This window comes from Triticum dicoccoides, chromosome 6B (assembly GCF_002162155.2).
Source record: "Triticum dicoccoides isolate Atlit2015 ecotype Zavitan chromosome 6B, WEW_v2.0, whole genome shotgun sequence".
Classification (NCBI taxonomy): domain Eukaryota; kingdom Viridiplantae; phylum Streptophyta; class Magnoliopsida; order Poales; family Poaceae; genus Triticum; species Triticum dicoccoides.
The window spans coordinates 595,964,773-595,973,606 of record NC_041391.1 but is presented as its reverse complement, the minus strand read 5'-3'; positions in this window follow the sequence as shown (position 1 = coordinate 595,973,606).

The following is an 8,834-nucleotide window of genomic DNA, read 5'->3' as shown; positions in this document are numbered from 1 at the left end:
GTCCACGAGGGAGAGCTTTACAAGAAAAGCACAACCAGAGTCCTTCAAAGGTGTATCTCCGAAGAGGAAGGGCGAGACCTTTTGGCTGAAATTCATGCCGGACTCGGCGGGCACCACGCCGCAGCCCGGGCCCTTGTAAGCAAGGCCTTCCGTACCGGATTTTATTGGCCAACGGCCCGGGCAAATGCTCAGGACTTAGTGCAACAATGTGTTGGTTGCCAGTTATTCGCCAACCAAAACCACATGCCGCCTACCGCCCTACAAACTATACCCATTACCTGGCCTTTCGTGGTCTGGGGGCTTGACATGGTCGAACCCCTTAAAGGAGGAACCCACAAGCAAAAATATCTACTGGTCATGGTGGACAAATTCACCAAATGGATAGAAGCCAAGCCTGTAAAGACGGCCGAATCCGTACCAGTGATAGACTTCATATCCGGGGTCGTACACTGTTACGGCGTCCCCCACAGCATCATAACCGACAACGGCACAAACTTCACGGCCGATGAAGTCAAACTTTGGTGCAAAAACATGGGCATCAAGCTCGACTATGCTTCAGTCTATCACCCTCAAACTAATGGTCAAGTCGAACGGGCCAATGGTCTCATTATGAGCGGCATCAAACCCAGACTCGTGCGATCCCTCAAGGAATCTAACACACACTGGGTAGAGGAGCTTGACTCCGTACTCTGGGGCTTGCGGACCATGCCAAATCGCACTACCGGATTCACACCATTTTTTATGGTATACGGCGCAGAGGCAGTACTGCCATGCGACATAATCCATGACTCACCTCGAGTGCGCATGTACGAAGAAAGAGAAGCCGAGCTCGATCGGCAGGACAGCTTGGACGCATTGGCAGAGGAGCGCGACATGGCGAAGGCTCGTTTCGCATTCTATCAACAGCAGGCTGGAAGATACCAAAGCAGAGAAGTACGGGCCAAAACCTATAACGTTGGCGAACTAGTTCTACGCCTGTCGGACAAGAAAAAGGATAAATTAAAGCCCAAATGGGAGGGCCCCTTCATCATCGACCAAGTACTGACCGGCGGAGCGTACCGTCTGCGAAGTGCATCAGATAACCGACTCGAGCCGAACCCATGGAACGCAGCACGCCTACGAAGGTTCTACGCCTAGCGCCGGACTCCGTGTTCGTTTCCTTCCCTAGTCCCTTTGTTTTATTTTTTATTTTTATTTTTATTTTTGGCAGTCCGGGATTTTGTTCCTTCTCCCTACCTTTTTTTCTCACAAGCCCTTAGGGGCTTGCCTGTGCAATATTCGCACATACCCGACGCGCTACCTGCGCTCATAATACCCGGGGGCTTCTCTACCAAGAAGTTTATATGAAACGGGCCTTATACCCAAAACATGTGTGATGCTTCCGCATGAACCTTTTATACACCATTATATGCATCGATATGACTTAAGTTTTGGCCAAGCTGGGTTGCCTGGCTCCTGTGCTTACCTCTACGTTCCCGTTCGTTCGGCTAGGTGGTAAAGGGAGCACCTCTGCGATTGTTACTGCCGGGTCAGCCGGATGTGTACCTCAGACTGGGTGAAGCCGAAAGCTAGCGTTCTTAAGGGAATATTCGGTCGGTGAACTAAAAGATGATCTTTCGTATTTATTCATTTGCCCCCAGATGCTTTTCTGCTCTTTCCGGCAGTTCGGACATGCACTTTAGGGCATGCCTCCCAGGGAAAGGAACCCCTAACAAAACTATTCTCTCTGGAAGATGTTTCTTACTAACCATGTAATATAACATAACTAGTTGGGCACTTGTCTGCTAAAGCACTTATGACCCCTACGCCTTGTCTCCATGCATGCCCCGGTTCTTACATAACCGAGAGGGTATTCGGACACAATCCGGACTATAGGGTCCAGAGGTCGAAGCGAAAAGGTTCGCAATGACAAACGATCTACAATCCGGCTAGAAGGCATTTTTTATGTCATTTTTACAGAGTCAATCCGACTCGGCATATTCTTCTTCAATGCCATCCAATAGGCGGTCTAATTTACAGTCCTGTTGGGAATACTTTGCAGCCAGCTCCACCTAGCCATATGCTAAGATGACCGGGATCTCCTTTCCGTCCGGGCCTATAGGGCCGACCTCAGCCATGTGGTTTGGGTCAGCCTTCATGTACCGAGTCTTCACCATGGCCCAGGCCTCCCTGGCACCTTGACGGCAAGCCGATATCTTCCACAACCGGAAGCGCTGCCGCACTCCCTCCAGCTTCTTGGTAAGCTCCTCAAGGCCTTCGGGCACGGAGAGGGATGGCCACATAGCCTGGATGATGCTTTGCATTGCCTGCCGAACTCGTTCGTGTAGTTGCAACAGCTCGGGAAGAAGGTCTCCCGATGAACCGGGCATTTCCTCCGCCGGACGACCTGTTAGAAGACCTACAGACATAGCTCTGTCAATCGACTTCCTCGCCGAATTCTTTTTTCGAAGATTCGTTCAAGCACTTACTAAAAATGCCGCGTCGAGGTCGTCGATTCTCCTTCACGGCAGAAGACAGCTGAATACGAACATCTTTCAGTTCCTCGCCTAGCTGGGTATTGGCGTCTTGAAGCTTGTTCTTCTCTTGCCTCACCCTCGTCAGCACGCTCTCGCCAGCCTTTAGTTGGCGTAGGAGTTGTTGCTGGTCCGGATTTACTCCGGCCTCATCTGCATTATTATCGTCAGGGTTGCACGCCTGTCGCATTTCAAAACGGAAGTACCTTTCGAAGCATATATTACCTGCGGGCGTCCCCTTGACATTCTTTGAAGTGGCCAATGCGGCCTCGAGCTGAGCCTTGCACTCTTCGAGGTCCTGGGACAATTGCGTGTTCTTCTTTGTAAGACACTGCATAGCACATGATCCTTCAAACAGTTATCTTCACTGTTTCAAGTCTCGGGGGCTACTGACATATATAACCTTTAATTTTACTCACCTGTATGTCTTTCACATACTGCTCTGTGGCTCTGGCTAGACCATTTTGAGCAGCACGGAGATACGCATCTCCTGTATTAAAGGCGTCCAACGCCTCTGGGGGAAAACACGCGTCACGAAGAACAGTCCGGCGACGCCTGTGGTTCAGGGCACTCTCCACCTCTGAATTGGTGGCAGATAGCCCGTCGGCGCCCTCTGTCGGAGGAGCGTCCGAGGCGCGTCCCGTGTCCGCCTCCGCTTCCGGACCCGGCCTCGAACCTTGGCCGGCGGACATAGTCCGGCGGGATCTCTTCTTTCTAAGAAAATCATGAGCATTAGTAAGACTCAAGGGCATAAACCCTAGGCATTAAATCTGCACGACATACCGTTGCACCGGAATCTCGATTCGGTCTGCACTTCTTTTTGGCCCGCCTGGCTTCAGCGGCCCTTGTTGGCTGCCCACCGTGGGCTCGGCCTTCCGCCTCAAGGATTTACCCTGCGAAATGCTGTTAGTACACGGCATGCAAGATAAAACATGAGAATACTGGGACTTCGGTCTTAGTTACCTTGGAGGCTGGAAGTAGTCCGGGATAGTCGGCCATGATGGCCACCAAGGAGTTATCCTTGCTCAATTGATGAAATACTCCATCAATCAACTCCACGCATAAGTCTGGATCTTCTTGGGAGTCCGGATCGAGGGGCCGTTCCGGGTCCTCGGGTTGTGGAGCAGGGCTATTTATTTCCTTCACAGCCTGGCGCAGCTCCTGCGTTTAAACATTACTAGTCTAAGTACTCAACTACGGGAATTTCACAAACGGATAGGCAAGTGAAAGTGTCCGCTCACCCAACTAGGAGGATTGTACATAGAGAATCCGCCTTTCGGGATGACACGGAGGAATTCTTCCTCTTCCCCCTTGTACAAAGCGGATAAGATTCTTGTTAAAGTGGCGGCCGAATTTGGCCCCTTGCGACCACACCGGGTAGCGTCATCCTCCCCGTTGAAATCCCACATGGGGTGGCCTCTGTATTGAAGCGGCTGCACCCCTCGCGTAATGCATACGGCCATGACCTTAATCATGGTCAGTCCAGAATGAGCCAACAACCTTATCCGGCTCATCAGGTACAGGACGTCCCTGTCAGCTTCCCTTTGAGGGTTTCGTGGGCGCCAACTCAGGCGCTTCTTCAACGGGGCATTATTGAACTCGGGGAGGCCGATCCGTACAGGGTCCGGCAGGGGGACGTCATCTATATAAAACCACTCCGAGGGCCAGTCTTCGGACGCCCTCTTTGGGGTGCCGGATAGATATCCGGTCCCGGCGATGCGCCATAGTTCGGCTCCGCCCACCTGGTAAATAGACCCCTCCTGAGAATGGGGCACAAGGCAAAACAACCTCTTCCGCAGGGGGAAATGGGCCTCAACACCCAAGAACAGCTCGCAGAGGGCCACGAAGCCTGTGATGTGCAAAATGGAGGCGGGCGTGAGGTTATGTAGCTGGAGGCCGTAGAACTCCAGCAACCCTCGGAGAAACGGATGAATTGGAAATCCTTATCCTCTCATCAAGTAAGGGACTAGGCATACCCGCTCTCCTTGAGAGGGATTGGGAACACCCTCCGCCTGCTCTCCGCCGCTATAGGCAGCAATCCCGGCTCGAACTGGGACCATATATGCTGGGGGGAGAAGCCCCTTGGACTGAAGCACTACTAACTTGCTATGCGGGACGGAGCACCACCCCCAATCTCTGGGCCGAGGGTTGGAAGGGCGAGCGGAGGAGCGGCACCGACTGGCCATGATGGAATGGATCTCTGTCAGAGGCGCTCTGGTGACGACTCGCGGAGGGAAGATGGTGCGAATTGGATCTAAATCCCTGTCTCTTTTATGGGCGGCTCATTAACGCAACCGGGGGGGTAAGTGAAAAGAATACCCCCTGGCTTTTTGCATTCGTTTGACGCGTGGAAGATGGTCATTATGGGGCACAGAAGCCGAGGAGGACAGCACACACTAGAAGTCGGACACTATTCGACGGATATTGAGGATTTGCAGGAGAACCCGCCTTGCAATGCCGAAGAAAACTTGCGTGCCGGACTCGTCGTCATTGAAGCCTGGTTCGGGGGCTACTGAGGGAGTCCTGAATTAGGGGGTATCCGGATGGCCGGACTAAGGCCTTTGGCCGGACTCCCGGACTATGAAGATACAAGATTGAACACTCCATCCCGTGTCCGGATGGGACTTCCCTTGGCATGGAAGGCAAGCTTGGCGATACTATATGAAGATCTCCTCCCATTGTAACCGACTCTGTGTAACCCTAGCCCTCTCCGATGTCTATATAAACCGGAGAGTTTTAGTCTGTAGGACGAACAATAATCATACTATAGGCTAGCTTCTAGGGTTTAGCCACTCCGATCTCATGGTAGATCTACTCTTGTACTACCCATATCATCAATATTAATCAAGCAGGAGTAGGGTTTTACCTCCATCGAGAGGGCCCAGACCTGGGTAAAAACATCGTGTCCCTTGTCTCATGTTACCATCCGCCTAGACGCACAGTTCGGGACCCCCTACCCGAGATCGGCCGGTTTTGACACCGACAGCCCCCATGAGGCTCACCTTCTAGAACGCGAAGGGCCTTGACTGGGGGTCCCAGACGGAGATGCTGGCACTGCAGACGCGCATTACCGAACTCATCAACCCATCTTTCGTTACAAGGCTGGACCAAGAAGTCGGAGCGGATCAAGTGTCTGGCTCCACTGCCCGAAAACCCAGTCACTCCTCAGCTGGAGGATATTCTGGTCCCGACGCCTTATCAGCCACCGGAGAAGAAGGCCAATAAAAAGAGCAAGGGCCCAAGAACGAGCCCTGCTGCAAAGGCCCTCCAGAAGCTGTGTCCGGAGAGACCGAGCCCGTCTCCTCCCACGAGGAAGACGAGGACAAAGAGAAGGAGGGATAGGGGGAAGAGGACGTGGAGAGCGACTCCCCCCTCAAGACGAGGAGGGGAAAGAGGACAGCCTTCGAGAACCTGGAGGGGGTGACGCCAAAGAAGGGGCGGGTGGTCCTCTCCGATAGTTCAGACTCAGAGTCCGAAAACAGTCTGGAGAGGGTCCAAAGAGAGAAGCCCCTGGTCGAAACGTAAGTGTCAGCAACTCACTCATTTAATTATTTCTTTAATCTGCCTCTTTAATGCCCAATCCTTTTATTCTTTTCAGCCCTCCGCGCGAGATCCCGATCCCCTCTTCTTCAACGGGGAACTCTCTAGCCCCTGGGGAGGCGGAGAGTGACGGCCCATCTAGCGCCTTTTCTCCCCTTGCCATGGAGGACACCAAGGTTTTATCCCAGAGACCATCTCCTGGCCGGGGAGGGGCGGACGAGACCGTCCAGAAGGCGCTCGAGGACAACACCTCGGGCGTTGTAGAGCGGGGCACAGCGACCCCCATGACCACCGAGGGTGGGGGCTTCAACAGTCCGGGCCTCCGCCGAACACCGTCCCGGAGCCTAGAATGGCTCCGGGTTTCGACCATCATCCCCCTTAGAAAGACGGGAGAGGAGCAGGAGCTCCGTCGGTGGCCTCTCTTAATCCGGAGGCCGCTGATACTATACGGGAGGCACTGGAACATGCCTCCATCATAGAGGAATACCGCACCATTATTGGTGCGGCTATGGAGAAGGTACAGTCCATGAAGAGTGGACTAGCTGAAGCTTTCCACAACCTACTGACGGGCTTCGAGGTAAGCCATGTAACATTCTTCACGAGTATTCTGTATATACGTGTGTGGGGTGAAGCCCATGTGTGGACAGTAGCCCCTGTGACTCTGTCAGGATTAGAACAATCTGAACAAAGGATAATCAACAAGTATATAATGCACCGTATTTTGTATTTGACAGGCTTCTAAGTTGGCGGCTACTGCCCAGGCCGCAGGAGTTTCCGAGCTTAATCGGAAGCTTTGGCTATCCGATGAGGAACTCGACCATACCAACAAGCAGTTCAACGAAACCCAAGGTATGCGGTATTTCAATATATCCAAAAGTTACATTCATGTGTAGTCAGTTTTAAACTGACTAAGAATGTTATGAATATACTCACAGTTGGCGCAGCCGAGGTCGAGTCCCTCAAGAGCACCCTTGCCAAAGCCGAGAAGGAGGCAGAGGCGAGCAAGGTGGCCGCGGACAAGGCGGCCAAGGCTTTAGAGGAAGAGCAAACCACCTGCTGAAAACACGAGGCACGGGTGGGTGAAGTAGAGCAGGAGCACAAGGACGCCATGGCAAGGTGTGAGTCCTTGGAGCAGAAGAGTTCAGAGCAGGCCTCCGAGCTCACCAAAGCTCTTGAGAACCTGAAGGAGGCCCGGGTTGATGCCTAGGGCGCTCGCCAGGAGATACAAGAGGCGAAGCAGATTGCAGCTGGTAAGGCCTTTATCATGCAGAGTAGATATAGTAGTAAGAGATATATTTTACTGACCAGAGTTTGGAGTTATCCAGGCGCCTTTGCTGGTCTGCCGAGGAGTATTGCGGATGCCGCCGTGTTCTTCCGAGACGAAGAGGGAAGCTCAACGGAGAAGTTATTCTGGTCGCAGCACCTTGCGTCAGAACTTCCCATGCCCCTAAGCGACCAACTGAAGCAGTTGTCTGAGATGCACAGGGTGGCTGGACTGGCCATGAAGGATGTTATAGTCCGCTTGTGGCCGGCCGACTCCGTACCTAACAGTCACTTCGGACTCGTGAAGAGGCTAGTGGAGGCACTTCCTTGGGTCGGTGCCCTCAAGCGGTCGTCCTGCATTGAAGGTGCCCGGATGGCCTTTGCCCGTGTCAAGGTGCAGTGGGCAAAGATGAAGGCCACCGAAATTGCTACCGCAGGGCCGCCTGAAGGGAAAGAGCACCGGCGGCCGGAGAAGTACTTTAATGAGGTCCTCGAGGAAGCCCGCATTATGGAGGGGCCAGTGTTCAAAGGATGTCAACTTTGAGTAGTTGAGTATGGTTTGTAAGAGTCATGTAACGAACTCATGGTGTATGCTAGTTATGATTATGCTTTATTAGTAGTTTATCCTCCTATTTTGTTGTTTATATGTCTGAAAGTATAACAGTCATCGGCTTCAACCCCCATGTAGATATTACAGGGGTGTTCAGGAACGCATGACCGCACTTTATCCAACATCTTGGTCCGATGTAGGAGGCGTCTTGCGAGGTGAACTAGGCAATAAGACTATGCGGCTTTAGTACTTTCACTTAGCCATAAGAGTCCATTGGTGGCGCTAAGTACTAGCCCCTTGTTGCATGATCGGCAATCTGGAGTGCGGCACCTTTGCAACGCGGCTGGTCAAAAACCCAACCCCTCGTATAACACATCATAGATCGCGAACGATTCGTAGTATAACACTAAGTCACGGATTGCTGACCTGCTCTCGCCTATCATGACAGTCAGCTTCTGGCTTTCTCTACTGAGGTACTTAACTGGATACCAGAAATACAATCGCAGTAGTTCTACCTTTACTACCTTAGCCTTACTTGCGGAACGTAAGGTGGCAAACACAGGAGCCTGGCAACCCAACTATAGACCAAAGACATGATTCGGAGTTGATGCATATAATGCAATAACCAAGACTCCGAAGAGTTCCCTAGAGGTGTCCGGACTTTAATAATTTTGTGGGGCCGAATACATCCCCTGGTGTGAAGACCGTGTCAAGCCACGTATGTCAGCCAAACATAAGGAAGAGCGCAGATGACAAGGAAAAATCCAAAACCCATCCAAGAAGGTGATAATCATCTGTGCCCTTTATATCTTTATTGATATGTCGATCACAGGCAATGTCGCTCAATATTAAGGTCATATTACATGCCCAAAGAAAAAGATGAAAAAATTTACATAAGGGAAAGTCTACCACAGGGCGTAAAAATCATAGTTCAGAAAAGAAACTACAATGATGCCCTGCCGCACGTC